At 47.1% G+C, this 6,752-nt stretch overlaps 1 pseudogene; it reads right to left on the bottom strand.

The window, feature by feature from the left end:
* Window positions 1–1,081: 1,081 nt before the first annotated feature.
* LOC119284340 overlaps window positions 1,082–6,752 on the bottom strand; it is a 34,522-nt pseudogene continuing 28,851 nt past the window's right edge.

The following is a 6,752-nucleotide window of genomic DNA, read 5'->3' as shown; positions in this document are numbered from 1 at the left end:
GCTGGACGGTATTTTTCGCCCAAGGCAGAGATGGCCGAAAATCGGCGGAAATTCTTTTTCTCCGCCTCGACACGGACGAAGGCGCGCACCGCCGTGAAGTCATTGGCCTTGAGGCATTTTTGGTCGACGCAGCACAACACCCCAAAGTACCCGAACACAAAGTTCACGCCCTGGGGATGCCAAAGCTCGAGCGGGAAGTTCTTGGCCTCTATCTCCAGCAGGCTGTCATAGCGCGTGGTGGCGTGGTTGTCCATCTCTTCGGGGCGGAGCAAGGTGATCTCGTGGTCAGCAAACTTTCATGATCTGAGTTGGATCACCGCAGTTTGTAATAATCGGCCAACATCTGCAACAATCACTCTCTATCAATGACCATCTCTGCTAAATTGAAAACAAAAAAAAGAAGCGGGAAAGCACAATATACATATATAGGAAGCAGATAAGTTCAGTCTTCATGGTCTCATAGTACTCTTTCGAGCCAATGGAAATAAATTATTAGGAACATACAAAGGTAAAAGCATAAAATTTTCAAAAATATATAAACCATTAGGGACATTTGAATCAGGTGTTCATTATCCCAATTATTGCAAACCATAAGAAACAAACAAATCCAGTAGGTATCGTTCCACAATATTACAAACCATAGGAGGCAAATAAACCCAGCAGTCACCATTTCTCAATATTACAAGCCATACGAAGAAGCACATAAATACAGTGTTCATAATTCCACAGTATTACAAACCATAGGGAACATACAAATTCATTCTTCATCAGTTGCAGGCAATGATACGATGATAGGGAAGATTAATCATTTGGAACATGCTGCATCATCTAGAATGCATGATAGGATGAGTATATGGCACCAAATGACAGGGCCTGCCTAGAGCCTGATACCCAGTCAATTGGCAACATATCATAAGGATGGTAACTCTTCTTCTTCAGCTCTGTCCATGTCATATAATTCCTGCTAGTTTCAAATGTTAACAAAGCAACAGTCATGACGGTTTTTAACTTGAAAATAAAACAAGGCATCTAGGAAATTTATATATATATATATATATACCTCTGAAGTTGATGACACAGCCTACCAAAATTCCTTCACGTCAACATGCTGAATCTTTTGCCAGTTTGGGTGACCTATCTGTTTGCATGATCTCTCAAACACTTCACTGCAACTAGAAACTCTAAACTCTTGAAGAGATCGGGGAAGTTCTGGAAGCGACATAAAATGCGGGCAAGAAAGAATCGCTAGCCCCTTGAGTGATCTGAGGTCCTTCACAGTTTCTCACTAGTAGAAAAAGGGCCTATAGTCCCGGTTGGTGAGGGCCTTTAGTCCCGGTTCATAAACCGGGACTAAAGGGTCGGTACTAATGCCCTGACCCCTTTAGTCCCGGTTCAATCCAGAACCGGGACAGAAGGGCCTCCACGTGGCCTGTCCGCTGAGCCCAGGCAGGAGGGCCTTTGGTCCCGGTTGGTGGCACCAACCGGGACCAATAGGCATCCACGCGTCAGCATTTCTATGGCTGGGGTTTTTGTTTTTTTTTTGAAAGGGGGGGAGGGGGGTTTGGGGGGTTTTGGGGGTTAATTTAGGTGTTTCATATATTGTGCTATAGCTAGCTAATTAATAGAGAGAAGTGTCCTATTTTTTGTCCGTGCTTGGTCGATGCTACGTACCATACATACGTATAGAGAGGACTAGCTAGACACGCTAGCTAGCTAGTAAGCAAACAGAAGATCGTCATGAACATATATGCATACAGAGAGAAGTGATATCGACCACCTCTCCTTCTCCGAGAGATTGGTCGAACAACAAGTTCTCGTATATCTATCCGACACTACCGGCTACATATATACAATAATTATCTTTTACAAATATATAATCTCCTAACATACGGACGCGTGGTCCACATAGTATTCTCCGTCTTCAGCGATCATGTGGTCAAGAAAGATTGCCGCCAATTCCTCTTGAATTGCTCGCATGCGATCTGGTGCTAGGAGTTCATCCCGCATCCGAAACATCTAATTTTAAGAAGGGGGTCAATACATATATATATATATATGAATGAATGAAACTCAACACAAATGATGGTAATAAAATAAAATTGTGAATATTGTTATTTACGCACTTCATATTGTTTGTCGGAGTAGCCCCGCTCACAGGTCGTGTGGCGGATGGACTCGCAAATGTAGTATCCACAGAAATCATTCCCTTGTTCCTGCCACAACCACTTTACAAGAAATAGAGGTCAATCAAACTGATAATTAGCAAGCATGCTAAATGGTATTGATGAAACTAGCGCTTGAATCACTAGGAGATGCGTGGAATATGCTACTATATAGTACTTACTTTCGGGTGCCTAACTTGCAGCTTCTTCGGTAGTCCCGGAGCTTTTTTGGTGAATTTTCTCCAAGCCCTGCCATACAAAGAAAACAATTACTTGATATCAGAAATGAACAAAGTTACTGATATGGTGGATAATGATCGATTTAACTTACTTCTCGAGCATTTCAGTCATGTCCGCATACTCCTTGGGATCTTTTCGCTTGGAGTCTAAGACAGTTACTACTCCCTTCTCAAGCTTAATCTCTAGGAGAATATAGTGGTAGCTGCGCACACATGCATAACTCATCAATATTACATTACTATAACCTGGACTAATAAGGAAACCGAATGTGCCACAAGACAGTAACACTAACTTGAAGTTGTAAGGAAAGAGTATTATATCTTTGTGTTCATTTATTTCCAACGATCGTAGCAAGTTGGCCTCGGTTTCTTGGGCACGATATTCAACCTCAGTTGCATCTATGAGATACGTGTTAATGAACCCAATATCTCCCACTTGTCTTTTCTTTAATTCGGCGATCTTCAATCTGCATAATATAGTGAGGATAATTATAAATACATGCAATGAAAGGGCTGAGTTATATAGAGAGACTTAATGACAGAAGTAGTACTATTTACAGACAGTAGCAGGTGACCGTTGATTTATCGATGGCCAATTGATTGAAAAACTGATAGAACTCCTCAAATGGAATAGGCAACAGTTCAATTCCAAGGAGGTCATGCTCCTTTTTAACTCTCACATACAAAGTACTCCTCCCCTCAGACTCTTTGCAGGTTTTCATGTACCAATCATGCAATCTTCGCATCATCGTTGATAGAGAACTTTCATCTTTGACGAGAGGCTTCCCGTACTCGTATCTTTGTATCTGCACCTCCAAGAAATCATAATGTACATCGTCGGGTAGGTAATCTGCAGGATTGCCATAACCGGGCACCATCCTCGGATCGACGATGTCGCTAGCAGGCACCTTGAGCGGGGGGCACGATTGCTTCGCTTGTTCGCCGAGCTGGGCAATTTGTTTCCCAGCTCGTCGTTCTTTCATCCTTTGATCACTTTTAGTACTTCCCGACCTCTCCGCTTCGGCAAATGCCTTTCCAATAATGCGCTCATAGTTGCCTTTCGGCGGAGACTTGGGTGGTTTTGTCAGGGCAGCCAGAGTGCGCTTTGCTTTCACCGGATCTACCTTCTCCTCCGGAGGTGGATGTCTCTTTGCTTTCAACCCTTGAAACCAGTCATCCACTTCGGTCTGCGCGATCTTCGCGTTTTCCTCCTCGCTCCTCTCGTACGGTAACTTCTCTGGAGTCTTCAGAGAAGGACCGAATCTGTATCTCCTCCCGCCTTTGGCTGTACTGCTAGACGCCGGCAGAGCAGACGGAGCAGATGTCTTCTTTCCTTGCTTACGAGGCGGAGGAGAAGGACTACGACGCGCCGGAGCAGCCGGAGCGGCGGCGGGTCTCTTCCGCCTTTGCTGACGAGGCGGAGAAGGAGGAGGCTGGCTGCTCGGGCGCGCCGGCGCAGGCGGAGAAGGAGGCGGAGTGCCGCCACGCGCCGGAGAAGGAGCCGGCCGAGTGCCCTGATCGTCACTCGCCGGAGGAGGAGGCGGTGGAGGAGGCGGAGTGCCCTGACTCGCCGGAGGAGGAGGCGGAGTGCCCTGACTCGCCGGAGGAGGAGGAGGAGGCGGAGGCGTCCAGTTCGTAAGGTTGATAAGATCCTTCCGCCATAGGCATGGAGTCTTCAGAGCAGAACCCAGTCGATACTCCCCTTCACCAGTAGGGTGGTCAAGCCGGAGGTCCTCAAATCCCTCCGTTATTTCATCGACCATCACCTTAGCATATCCTTCGGGAATCGGTCGGCAGTGAAAAGTTGAGTCGGGTTTAGTAGGATAAACTGAGCCAACAGCCGCCTTGACCTTCAAATTGCTCCATTGCGCCATAAGGTTGCAATTTTCAGCATCCGTGATAGCATCCACGGGATAGCTGGCAGAGCCGTCAAGGCATGCTCTGGCTGAAGCAGCTCGGTGGAAGCCACGCTGCTTCTCCGCTGAGATGGCGGGGTAGCTTCGGGGGAAGCTTCGGCAGGTCGTTTGCTGCGATCTGCTTCTCGTTCCTCTAGCCCCATTACCCTTTCGTGCAGCGCCTGCAGTTGGCTCTGCTCCAGTTTCTTCCTCCTCTCCTGGGTTTTGTAACTCCCTGCGTCCGGAAATCCAGCCTTCCACGAAACGGAGCCTGGCATGCCTCGTGTCCGTCCAGGGTGCTCAGGATTGCCGAGGGCCATTGTGAGCTCGTCCTTCTCCCTGTCTGGAACGAACGTCCCTTGCTGCGCTGCTTCGATATATTGCTGAAGCCTCTTGACTGGTATGTCCAATTGTTCGTCCATCCAAATGCACTTCCCTGTTATAGGGTCCAAGGATCCGCCGGCCCCAAAGAACCAAGTCCGGCAACGGTCTGGGCAGTTCATTGTCTCTGGTTCGATCCCTTTATCATGCAGATCATTCTCAGCCTTGGCCCACTTAGGTCGGGCTACGAGGTAGCCACATGACCCCGTGCGATGGTGAAGCTTCTTCTTTGCAGCATTTCTCTTGTTTGTCGCCGACATCTTTTTACTCTTTTCCGATGTCTTGTGGGCCACAAATGCGGGCCAGTCATCTCTGATCTTCTCATATTTGCCCTTGAATTCTGGTGTCTCATTTTTTCGACATACCTACTGAGGTCTTTCTTCCAATTCCTGAATAGGTCTGCCATCTTCTTCAGAGCAAAAGACTTGATTAATGGCTCTATAACTGGCTTCTCCGGATCATCCTCCGGCGGTAGGGTAAAATTTGACTTCAGCTCAGTCCAAAGATCATTTTTCTGCATATCATTGACATAAGACACCTCAGGGTCTTCGTTCTTAGGCTTATACCATTGGTGGATGCTGATCGGGATCTTGTCCCTAACCAGAACCCCGCATTGAGCAACAAATGCCTTCTTTTTCCGGTAGGGTTCAATTGGTTGGCCGTCCTGCGCGATTTGTATGATCTCAAACTTTTCATCCGAGCTCAACTTTTTCTTCGGGCCTCGTCTCTTTACCGAAGTTGTGCTCGATCCGGAGGGCTAGAAAAAAGAACAAAGACGAGAGTTAATTAATATGTGTACATATATACCAAAACAATGAATGCATCAATTAGCTAGTCAGCACAGGCTTAACTAATATATATACCTGGCCGGACTCGGTTTGGTGATCACTGGAGCCGTCCTCACGGTCTACTTCTTCACCCTCTCCTTCTTGCACCGGCATTGGGTCATCGGAGCCATGTAAATCATAGCCAGCTGCTTCTTCACCCTCTCCTTCCAGACCATCGTTGTCGTTGAGAAACATCAACGAGTAGACGGCATCACTTCCTTGTGCGATTATGTCCCTCAACAACGCTTCTTGTGCTTCGTCTCGGGGGGTGTCCATAGTTTCTACAAATATTTACAACATGGCAATTATTATTCAAACATGACAGATATGGATATATTAGTGGCAAACGTAGAACTAGCTAGCTAATCACAATAAGGAATCATATTAGTGGCCTCGACGCTGCTTCTCTAGGGTTTGGGGTGGCCTCGACAACGCTTCAAGGATTAGGGGGTGGCCTCGACAACGCTTCAAGCTAGGAGGGGGTAATATCGACCCCCCACGTGTTGAAGCTATCGGGAGGGGGTCGGCGTTGAACACTACATCTATGTCCCACAAGTGACGTGGGAATTGACGCCCGCAGTAGGGTAGAGGGTCGTGCATCGCCGAGCGGTCGAGGGTCAAGGGGTCGAAGATCGCCGAGGGGTCGGGAGGTTGCCTAGTGTCAAAGGATTCAACAAAACCATGTCTTCATCATTAGGCGAAAGTAACAGGTGCATGATGGTACGAAGCTCTCCAAAGTTATTTTGGAACGGAGTCCCAGATAGGATAATTCGCTTTTTGGTACAAAGTTCAGCAAGAACCTTCCGAATATCGTTATTTGAAAGGCCTTTGCTGAGATTCGTACAAAAAGGCAAATTATCCTATCCGGGACTCCATTCCAGAATAACTTTGGAGGACTTCGTACCATCATGCCATGGTTACTTCCGGCTAATGATGAAGCCATGGATTTCTTCAATACTTTGACACTATATGAACCCTCGACCCTGAAACCTTCGACCCTTGACCCCTTAACGACCCTCGACCCTCTACCCTAGTTCCCGACCCTCGACCCCTCGGCGATCCTCGACACCCTCGTTATATCGACAACGACTCAACATACATATACATGGGAAAATAATGTTATCGGGGAGGGGGTATCGGTACCCCCCCCCCCTCGTGTCAAAGTTTCTTCTTTCTCCTCTATTCCTTTCTTTCTTCTTCTCCTCTTCTTTTTCTTCTTATCCCTCGAGAAAGGAAAATAAGGAAAAA

This window comes from Triticum dicoccoides, chromosome 4A, assembly GCF_002162155.2.
Source record: "Triticum dicoccoides isolate Atlit2015 ecotype Zavitan chromosome 4A, WEW_v2.0, whole genome shotgun sequence".
Classification (NCBI taxonomy): domain Eukaryota; kingdom Viridiplantae; phylum Streptophyta; class Magnoliopsida; order Poales; family Poaceae; genus Triticum; species Triticum dicoccoides.
This window is presented reverse-complemented; position numbering and strand designations above follow the sequence as displayed.